Source organism: Vombatus ursinus, unplaced genomic scaffold, assembly GCF_900497805.2.
Source record: "Vombatus ursinus unplaced genomic scaffold, bare-nosed wombat genome assembly UNPS02009205.1, whole genome shotgun sequence".
NCBI classification, from domain to species: domain Eukaryota; kingdom Metazoa; phylum Chordata; class Mammalia; order Diprotodontia; family Vombatidae; genus Vombatus; species Vombatus ursinus.
In genome coordinates, this window is record NW_020948983.1 from 37245386 (window position 1) to 37257155 (window position 11770).

An 11770-nucleotide genomic window follows, 5' to 3' on the forward strand; every position below is an offset into this window, starting at 1 on the left:
GCAACTTCTCTTAAATTCTTACTGTTCTTCTGAAATTAAATAGGCCAACTTTAGATGTTGTGCTCTTACATAGGTCTGACTATTTCCAAATAGAATTATAAAATTACTTTGCAGTTTCTCCATCACTGACTTTGGTTGTTGCATCATTTCTCAGTTGTGTCTGACTCTTCATGACCCCATTCGGGGTTTTCTTGGCAGGGATACTGGAATGGTTGTCCAAGAGCAAATTTCATAAACAGTTTCTTCACATATATGCTAACAGGATTGCATTTTTAGTTTCTTCTTTTTGTCTCTTTTTTTTTAAGGGCCAAGTAGTTTCCTATCTCTTAAGACCCTAAGTAGAACTTGGGCAAAGATAGTTAACAAGCATTTGGTTAAGTGCTTGCTATGTGACTGGAAATATGAAGACTTTTGTGAAAGATTGATTGTACAAGGTAGCTATGACCCTCTGTAGTTTGACTCCTGATAGTTCCTACTTTATAGACCAGCCATATAGTCTGAAGCACAAACTTCCCTCCAACCCCACTTTGTCATTCAAATGATCTATAGTCACTTTGATCCTGAGTAAATTTTTCCAAGTTTGAGAATTTGAGAAGAGTTAAAAATATAATCAACTGCATTACTATATGCAAGGGTTTTTGCATGAGTTGGAACACAAGGCAACCTTTCACCCCACTGAAATACTTGGGTAAACAGAGGCTGTTGTTGATACTTGAAATAATATCTTTATTAAAAAATGGTGCCATTGGAATGGGATGCATTAGGAAGTCCAGAGTTGACAAAAAATTGGAGAAGAGTCAGTTAAGTTACAGAAGTGTACATTGTTTTAAAATTATTTCATTGGCAGTGATCTGTAACTTGACAGAAATTCAGTTTATTTATCTCATCAGACCAGCTAGTCCAATGGATACATGAAAGAGTTACCTTACAAGTAACTGACCAGCCTCTAGTAGAAACCACCACCTCTTGAGGCAGCCCACTTAACTTCTGGACAAAGTTTTTTGTTTTGTTTTGTTTTTTTCTGACATCGAACCTAACTGTGCATTTTTTGGGTAACATCTCTTCATCGCTCCTGGTTCTGCCTTCTGGATTCCAGACAGGAAAAAAGGATATGGACGGAACCTGTGATTCCATTGGGAGAGGAAAGTCTCAGGTAAAGAAATGTCCTCTATCAACACAGATCAACACCTTCTCCATACTGTTGTTGTTTTCTTGAACAGGACTGTATGGACAAAAAGAAATTGTATTTCTGGCTTAATGAACAAATTAGAAAAGGTAGCAATTTTCCATCTCTCTTACAGCTATATTACCATTGGGATTTAGAAACATTTGTCACAGATAAATCATGCTATCCTCCACTTATGTACGTCATTTTCCAGGCATTTTATGTGTCTAGTTTATAAACTCATTTAGGTTAAAGACCACTTTGTCCTACTGCTTGTGTATTATTACCATCCTCTGTAGGATATTCTTGGAAACAGAATTCAATGTTATAGAAACAGAAAGAAGAGAAGGTAGGTTTCAATGTTATTCCGTTCCTCCTAAATGAATATCCCTCCCTCCACATTGTTAAAGGAGCAGCATAACATTTTTATGCAGGAGTAATAGGTGAACACAGTAAAGTTTATTAATATGGAATAAGGGACTTAGTTCATCAAATTTATTTTTGGCATGCTAGAATTATCATTTTTCTTCTCTTTTTCTGTGTTTCTCTCTCTCTATCTATCTATCTTTTGTTTAGAGAGAGTGTAATTATTCCTATAATAGATGATGGAAGATTTCTGCAGTTGACTTATGCAGGTTAGGAAAATATTTTGGGACCAGAGTGCTTAAGATATTGTGTGTTCAATAAACCAAAGAAATCCCCGCAGTAATAGTAAATTGTGTAATGTTGTTTAGTCATCTCGGTCATGTTTGCCTCTTTCTGGGGTTTTCTTGGCAAAGATACTGGCGTGCTTTGCCATTTCCTTTTCCAGCTCATTTTATAGATAAGGAACTGAGGCAGATAGGGTTAAATGACTTGCCTAGGGTCACACAGCTAGTAAGTGTTTGAGGCCAGATCTGAAGTCTGGTCTTCCTGACTCTAGCCCAGTACTCTATTCACTGTGCCACCTTCTGTAGTATGATTATATTAAAGGTATTTTTTTTTCAAATTTTGAATTTATTCCCAGAATCATCCCTTGTTTTTATTTAAAATGATGGGGACCAGTGAGATCATATAGGTAAAGTACTTTGAAAACTTTAGAGCCTTTTGTTGACAACAATTGTTGGCCACCATTTTTCCCACTCTGGTAATTGGTTGTTGGATTCACAATACTTTTATGCAAATGTAATGCTTTCTTAACCACCTGGGACATCTTGGAATGTTAGGTGGGAAGGATTCATACATTCAAGTCTGGGCCTATTATTAGACATTCCTCTTAATTGCCCTTATCTGCTGAAAAATATTTTCAGTGTCTTCACTTCTATAAGTTCCAGAAGTATGCTCATTTGGAACTCTCATATGGTGAGAAACAAGGATCTTAATCTCAGAATCCCTCTCTTTTCACCTCTGTTACACCTCCACTTGCAGAAATCTCAAGGAAAACCAATCACCCCCTCATTGATTCAGCTAGTGATAGAATGTTGAAGTGATGAAAGCGCAAACCAGGACATTTGAAGTATGGCAGGTTTTTCTCTGTTATGAATAATTTTTTATTCAGAAGTGATATGCCTTAATACATCTTTATATTATTCTAACATGGTGCATGACAGAATCAAGATCCAAAAAGATTATGGCAGACTAGAACACTGCCCTCCTTCTAATAAGATTCAACCAATAGGGATAAACTAATCTCATGAATATATTAAAAAAGTTAACTTGATGAATGTATAATGGTGAGGTGTGCATGTTTAAAAAAAATTCTTTTTTCTGAAAAAAAAATCTGATATGACACCCAACAGTGCTAAAGAGACCTTAGACTGCTTCAAAAGAGGCCTGGATTCCAGGAATAAGCAAGTATCTGCCGTTTTGTACTTTGCCCTCATCAGACTACATCTGGAGTATTGTGTTTAGTTCTGGTAACCACAGTTTAAGTATAACATTTATAAATTGGAGGACACTCAGAGGAAGTCAACCAGAAAAGTTAAAGGCCTGAAATCCATGCCATATGAAAATCGTTTAAAGGAACTGTGGACAGTTAACATGGAAAACGGATAACTCCAGTGGATATGATAGCTGAAATCAAATACTTAAAGGGCTATTTTATGGAAGGGGGAATTAGTTTTGTTTCATCTAGCATTAGGGGACAAAAGTAAGAGTAATGTTTAGAAACAACAAAGAAGAAATCAATTTCCTAACAATTGCAACTGTATAGAAGTGGAAGGTAGCAGTTTTCTCTCTCATTGTTCACCTTTAAAATGGCCTGCATGACCATCTGTTAGGTATGTTATAGTGGAGATTCTTTATTGTATACGGTTTAGAGTAAATATTCACTGAATTCCCTTCCAATTCTGAAGTTCTGTGATTAGGTAAGCCATCAAATATCTCTGAATCTAGGATGGTAATTTTTTTTTTGTTGTTGTTGCTGATGTTTCCATTGCACATTTTGAATAGGCTACACAATTACTTCTCCATATTACTTGATATCTAGACTTTAAGTTTTTATCTTCATGAGGGCAAACAAATATTTTGGAAATAAAAAAAATGGTTCACGCAGTAATGGATGTGGGTAAGGGGCATTTTGTTCAACAAGTATTTATTGAATATCAGATATATGCACAGACCTGTGTTAATCAATATAAAGGTACAGAAAATAAATATTACATCACAATTCTAACTTTTTAAGATAATAAATTGCAGATAAGCATCTGACTTAGATTAGTAGAGACAATTTCCCCATCCAGGAATTCCCTACACTAATGAAATCACAGGTTCAGTCCTTTTCCTACATAAACTAGCAAAGAGACTAAGAGAAATATGATTGTTACCTTCAAGTACTTGTAGAAGTTGAGCTTATTTTTGTTCCAGAGAATAGGAGTAAAGCAAAAGACATAAAGAGGCATATTTTTGCTTCGGTACAAATAACTAGACCTGTCCGATGATGGGATGCTTTGCTTTGTTTAATAGGGAGCTTCTCAGAATGGCAAGTGATTGCGTGATGCTTCTTTGAGGATGGCACAGCATTTTCACATTGTTAGAGATTGTCCCCAATAACTTCTTAAGATTCCTTACAGTTCTAAGCCTGATTCTTTGCTTCTCCATAATCCACTCCCAGTAGCTGTATCTGTTTTGATACCTCTGCTGCCAGAGAAATTTCCTGGCCACTGAAAGGTGAGAGCTATTTATTCTTTGTCAATTTGAATCATTGATTTTGTCAAGGATTTGAACATTTGCTTATGCAGAGATTACATTGTTCACTTTTTAATCTGAGTCTTCTGGAAAGTGTATATTAAATGTTCTGTTGTTCAGTTCATTTCTCTCTCATGCTCCAGGCAGGATCACGACTAATTCTGTTTAATTGAATTTTCTTGGCCTTGTTTGCTAGCCTGTATTTTGGGATCTTTTGCTCCTTAATGAAATTTACCTTTTCTGTTTGACCTTGTTTGTTTCTCTTCACTTGTTTGTGATGAAGCACTATTGACAACTATTAGTCCTCCTCCAGATGTTGGCCTCTGAAGCTTTAGGATTTTTATTATTATGTTTTCCTCTGTGTCTAAGTCTTGCTCACATAAGCAGGTAGTGCTTGGTTGGAGCACATGTAATGTTTAGGAAACATTTTCATTACACTTGACACATTTGGATTTGAGGACCAGAAAACTAATTTTAATGATGACTTGATATGAGCAAGGAGGAAGAATTTTCTCTCTGATCCCTAAACATACCTTTGTTCTATAATCCTGATCACATTTTCCTTAACTGATCAACACATTTTGAGGAGAGAAAGCAAAAAGTAGGAATAAAGGAGAAAAGAAAATGGAAGAATATGCTCTTCAGTGATATATAGCTATTTTGGGAGAGGTAACTATAATCAAATTGCCAGAAGAAGAACTAGAAGGCCCTTAATAACCAAATGAAATGTTAACCTTCAACAGGATAAATTGAGTTGGATGTTTAAGGCTGGGACTCCTGGCTGGCTCCATGAGATCACCATGAAAGAATGAATGAAAAATCATTTGTAAAGTCCTCTGTGCATTCTAAACTATTAGAAAACAAATATGAAACATTCACTTCCCTCAAGAAGCTTTTATTCTAATGGAGGAGACAATAAATATAGGGTAGTGGAGGCCAGAAAAGGGAATGTTGTTCTGCAGAGTCAGGGAATATGGGACAGCAGACTGACGTGCCTCTTATAGGACCAGTGGCAGTATTGGTTTAATTACTGCTGCTAGACTAGGAAATGAAAATGCTGTTTCTCCTAAGCTGAATGGGATGTGAGACATGATCTGCTGTGTGGTAAATCAAGTGAAGTAGGTAAGTTTGACTCACTCAGCAACTAGGACAACTCAGCCCTAGTGTACCTTAATACAACTATGTGTTCCAGAACAGAGTAGATTAACTTCCTCAGGGACTGGAGACATAATTTCTGGAAGTCCAGTCTGCAGGGAGCTAATTCTTGTGGGGAGAAAGGATCAAATAACCTAGACCTCAGTTTTCAGGTTCACATAGCTTGATTTTACCAGGGTGATTGGAGACTGAGTTTAATAAGCCAGATTTCTGAATCAGAATGTGGATTTATGAATTTATTAGAAAACCTGACCAGAGAATCATGACTTGCCAGGTTCACAGGATGCTCTGTTTCTGAATGATAAGTCTAATCAGGGGAACAACATCAGAAAATTGTTTCAAAAACAAGATAACAGAAAAAGGAAACTGGATGTTGCCAAAAGTATCTTTACTTGTAGCTAATATAGATTGGTGAGTTATACTTCCTTAGTTTAGGGATATTTTTGTCTAAAGACATGGGAAAGTTATGTAGATTCACAGTGTTCTTTGCTAGTCCTTCTACAGCATTCAATAAGTATGATAGAGAGTAATTCCTTTCTTTACTTCTTCTTTTACTGTAACATTACCTTTTGATGGGTTATGTTTGCCAAGATTATAATTTAGTCCCCATTAATTCTTTTGTGACGGATTCTCCCATATGGGAGCCCTAAACTGTGAGCCATTTTGAAATTACAGTTTTAAGTGAGGATCACATCTAATCTCATTCATTATTTTGTTGCTTCTTCTTTACATTAGTATAGAGAATGTCACCATTGGTTTTATTCCTTAGGTTCTAGGATCTATTCTTATCTTATCCCTTGGACCTCTAACCCCAAGAAAAAGCATTATATAGTGGAAGGAATATTGAATAAGGACTGGAAAACATAACCCTATTTTATATTATAATATTTTCCCTTTTTTAAACATTTATTTTTGATGTTCAATTCCAAATTCTCTCCCTTTCTCCAGTTTCTACCCCACCTACTGAGAAGGCAAGCAATATGGTATCCTTTATATATGTGAAGTCATGCAAAATACATTCCATTTTAGCCATGTTGCAAAAAAAAAGCAAGAAAAATAAAGTGAAGAAACATGCTTCAATTTGCACTTAAAACTTCAGCAGTTCTCTCTCTGGAGGTGGATAGCATTTTTTCTTCATGTGTCCTTTGGTATTGTCATGGACCATTGCACTGATTAGAGTAGTTAAATTTTTCACAGTTGACTATTGCTACAATATGGCTGTGACTATGCACAACTGTCTCCTGGTTCTGCTCACTCTATTTTGCATCAGTTCTTATAAGTCTTTGCAGGTGTTTCTGAAACCATCTCCTTCATCATTTCATACAGTAAAATAATATTCTATCACAGTCATAGACCACAACTTGTTCATCCATTCCCCAATTGATGGGCATTCCTTCATTTTCCAATTTGTTGTCACTATAAACACAGCTGCTATAAATAGTTTTGTTCATATAGGACCTTTTTCTTTTTCTTTGATTTCTTTGAGATACAGACCTAGCAGTAGTATTTCTGGTTCAAAGAATATGCATAGTTTTATAGCCCTTTGGACATAGTTCCAAATTTTTCCCCAGAATGGTTAGACCAGTTCACATTTCTGCCAAAGGTACCTTAGTGTGCCTATTTTTCTATATCCTCTCTAGCGTTTATCATTTTCCTTTTCTGTCATGTCAGGCAACCTGATAGGTACCTCAGAGTTGTTTTTAATTTGTATCTCTTTAATTATTAGTAATTAAGAACATTTTTATATGCTATTGATAGCATATGAATTCTTCTGAAACCTGCCTATTTATATCATTTGACCATTTATAAATTGGGGAATGACTCTTATTTTTATAAATTTGACTCAGTCCCCTATATATTTGAGAAATGAGACCTTTATCAGGGAAATGCTGTAAATTCCACCCCCACTCCCAATCTCCTGCTTTTCTTCTAATTTGGCTGCATTGGTTTTGTTTGTGCAAAAACTAATTTAATACAGTCAAAATTAAACATTTTAACTCCTGTAATCCTCCCCATTTCTCACTTGAATATGAACTTTTCCCTTATCCAAAGATTTGAGAGGCAATTTCCCCTGTTTATTCCAATACTTTCTAGTATTTCTGAAACCACCCCCTTCATCGTCATGTTGTATTTTGTCAAAAGCTTTTTCTTCAGCTATTGATAAAATCATATGGTTTTTGTTGTTTTTGTTGTTAATATGGTTAATTATGCTGATACTTTTTCTAATATTGAGCCAGCCTTGTATTCCTGGTATAAATCCCATTGAATCAATACTGTATATCTTTAGGATATAGTGCTATAACCTCCTTGCAAGTATTTTATTTAAAATTTTTGCATACATATTCATTGGGGAAATTGAGCTAGAATTTTATTGTTTATTTTTGATTTCCCTGTTTTAGGTATCAAAACTATATTTGTGTCATGGAAGGAAATTGGTAGGACTTCTTTACCTATTTTTTTCAAATAGTTTATATAGCATTAGAATTAATTGTTCTTTAAATGTTTGGTAGAACTTGTTTACAAATACATCTTGTCCTAGGGACTTTTTCTTAGGGAGCTTATTTATGTCTTTTTCAACTTCTTTTTCTAAGATGAGATTATTTAAGCATTCTGTTTCCTTCTCTACTAACCTGGACAATTTACATTTTTGTAAATATTCATCCATTTCATTTATATTGTCAATTTTATTGGCACACAATTGGGCAAAATAGCTCATAATAATTGCTTTAATTTCATTTTCATTGATGATGCAGTCACTTTTTTCATATTTGATACTTGATAATTTAATTTTAATTTAATTTTGTTTATTTTTTAATCAGATTAACTTGTGGTTTATTTTTTAAAATAAAACCACCTCCTATTTTCATTTATTTAGTTCAATGTTCAATTTTTTAACTTTCAATTTTATTAATTTCTCCTTTGAGTTTTCAGGATTTCCATTTTGGCATTTAATTGGGGGCTTTTAATTTGTTCTTTTTCTAGTTTTTAGTTACATACCCAATTAATTAATGCAAGCAACTGGTATGGAACTTAGAATCTTACAGAGTTGCCAGGGTACTGAGAGGTTCATGTGTCAAAGACTAGACTTGAGCTAGTTTTTTCTTGACTCTGAGGTTAGTTCTTTATCTGCCTAACCAGGATCCCTCTTTATGTGTTTAGTCATGTCCAACTCTTCATGACCCCATTTTGGCATTTTCTTGGTACAGACACTGGAGTGGTTTGCCATTTCCTTCTCTAACATGTTTTACAGATGAGGAACTGGGGCAAATAGGATTAAGTGACTTACCTAGGGTCACACAGCTAGTAAGTGTCTGAAGCCAGATTTGAACTCATGACGACGAGTCTTTCTGATTCCAAGCCCAATACTTGATCCATTGTGCCACCTGGCTGCCCCAAGATGATAAATTACTCTCAAATAATTTTAGGCATCAGGTAAAAGATAAAACTTCAATTCCATGAGACCAAAGAGAAAGCCAAACTTTTAAGCCCTATTCCCATGTAGGATTGTGTTTTAGTTTTTTAGCCTGACACTTAAAACTCTCCACAATCTGACTCCTAACTACCCTTTCAGACTTATTTCATAGTACCTCCCTCTATGACATCTACCTTCCACTCAAACTGGACTACCAGCTGTTCCCAGAATTCCACCTACATTCTGCTGTCTATCCCTCTGGCCTGTAGCCTTTTACTTTCTAATTTTCATCTCTTAGCTTCCTTTGCTTCCTTCAAGTCAGAGCTCTTTTCCTGAGTCCTCTGAACTTCCAGTTTTTAGTACTTCATCCTTCCTCAAATTTATATATTTCTATAAATGTAGAAATTCTTACAGAAAAGGCCATTTAATGTTTATCTTCATATCTATAGTGCCCAGCACAGTGTCTAGCACATATTAGGAGCTTAATAAATGTTTACTGAATTGAAGTAATCAGAATAAGTTTTTGTGGAGATCCTGATGGCCTAGATTTTTTTTCTAATTACTTTAGAAATACTTGAGATCTTTTTCAGTTGATCCACTTCCTTACTTGTATATCAGCAACTTAAGTTATATGAAAAAGATGTACCTAAGAAATTAATGCCAATTATACCACTTTTGTGCTATAATTGTGCTCAGATCATAGGGGACCCTCACTCACCCTAGAACTATATCTAGATTAAAAATCTTATTCCCCACTAAAATATCATTTTTTTTAGAGAAAGAATTTAAATTGTCCTGCTTAGGGAAATTGTTCTCTGAATATTGTTGACTTTGCTTCTCTAGGGTATGTGTATTGATTCCAAAATTGCTATTTGAGCTAAGAAATCATTAACACTTCAACAGACTGGTTGAGAAATTTTGATTCAGGAAAGGGTATCTAATTTAAAAAAAAATAGGGGCATTCCAGGATATTCAGGAGATTGAACTGAATGGCTACATTTCTCAAAGTTGTTCTCAAGTTTGATAATGTCCCTATTTATGCAATTGTAAAGCTATGCTGTCAATTCTGAACAAATATTTCGTAGTTGAGTGGTGTAGCAGATAGAGTTCTGGACTCTTCAGGAAGACCCACGTTCAAATCCTGCCTCAGACAATATTACACAGTGTGACTCTTGGCAAGTCACTTAACCTTTCTCAGACTAGATTTCTATAACTGTAAAATGAGGGCCAGTTCAAAATCTATGATCCTATGTAGACTGATAATCCTAGTAATTATCACAGGTAAAATGGAATATTATCCTCAATATAATCTGGCAGAATCCAGAATATATTTGTCTCCTTCTTAGACAAGATAGACACAATTCAGGGTTAAGGATATTGAGTTCATTTTTCCCTTCTTTTTTTCCCACAGGATGTAGTAATACTCTTTGAGCTAATGGTGAAGTACTCCATTAATATAGGGTACAGTTAAGGGGAATGTGCTAGATTGGTGGTTAAACAAAAAGAGGGTGCCAATGATGAGTAGTTGCTTTACTGTTCTGTCATAGGAAATATTATTTTTTTAAACCCAGCTCTTTTGAAGCATTTTTACTTGAGGGGAACTTAAGGAAATTAATATTGTGTTCATGTGATTGAAAGTCAGATCTTTTTTTTTTTTACTATAGTCTCATCATTCTCAGACCCAATTTCTTGCCATTCATATTAATATTTCTTTGTCTTCAACTCCGAATTATACAATAATGTTGTTCTGTTTAGTATTTTAAAGATTTTTGAGTTGTTGTTTTTTTCCCTCCATTAGGCTAGTTGATTGCACAGCCAGTTTAGAAAACTGTGTACTCTTAAAACTGTAATAAATGAGGCTTCTTCCATTAAGTAACTTGGCTCAGGACTCTGCCAGGCAAAGATCCTGATTGCTTTATGGGAGCTTGGCAACATAGTATATTCTTCTAAATCCACTAACTGAAAGCCCTAGTTTGCCAGATAATGGTGTACAAATGTCCTAGTCTAAGGGAAATATTTTCCAGAACATGGTTACATGTTGACTTGTAAACTTGTTAACTTTTGCTTCTCATAGTAAAAGAAAACAGTCCCTTAAATTTGTTTTCAAGCATCTGTTGGAAGGAGTGAAGACAGACATTTCATTGCACATTGAGATTTTCATTTAAACTTTTGCTCCCAGGGAAGAATATGTGAGCCAAAAGATAGGCTGAGGGTAGGTTAGAAACAAGGAATCCGTCTGATGTACATATTAAATAATTAGCTCTCTTCAGATTGTGACTCAAAAATAGTTTAGAAAAAATGTCATATGTGAGGAATAAAACATATTGAAAAGGTAGGATTGGTAGTTTCTTCCCTTTTAGCCTTATTTATGATTTATATGCAATTTGGATTCATAGACTCTATATCTTTTGGGATATGGTTTTCTTTAAAGGACATTTCTTTATCTACTCTAAGTATTCTCAGTGTGATGATCAAACTTTCTAGACACTTCATGAAAGTTCCACTTTTAAAAAGGAAAAGAGCTTTTACAAACACTCTTCATAAGGAATAATCTTTGTCAAATATATTTTTGGATTGAAAAACATGGTTATGTGTCTGCAGGGGTAAACAAATACAGGTTTTGAAAACATTATGCACGTATATGCCTACAGAGAATAATTTTCAAACTTTGAATAATTAGGTAGCTCTTTTTCATCACTTGCTTTTAGACTAGTTATGATCATATATGAAATAAGTAAATGAAACCATCCCTGTTTTGTAGAGAACAGTTTAAAAAAGGCTCTCCCTTTATGTACCTTGATATCTTTGGAATTTCCAGCAGGATGAATGAATGAATGAATGAATGAATGAATGAATGAATGAATGAATGAATG

General features: G+C 34.8%; 1 protein-coding gene across 2 annotated transcripts in view; it reads left to right on the forward strand.

Moving 5' to 3' along the window:
• Nucleotides 1–1102: 1102 nt before the first annotated feature.
• MCTP2 (multiple C2 and transmembrane domain containing 2) overlaps nt 1103–11770 on the forward strand; it is a 215893-nt gene continuing 205225 nt past the window's right edge. For both annotated transcript variants that reach the window (XM_027852162.1, XM_027852163.1), the window contains exon 1: nt 1103–1153. The gene's annotated coding sequence lies outside the window, so the exon portion shown is untranslated. The remainder of the gene's footprint in view (nt 1154–11770) is intronic.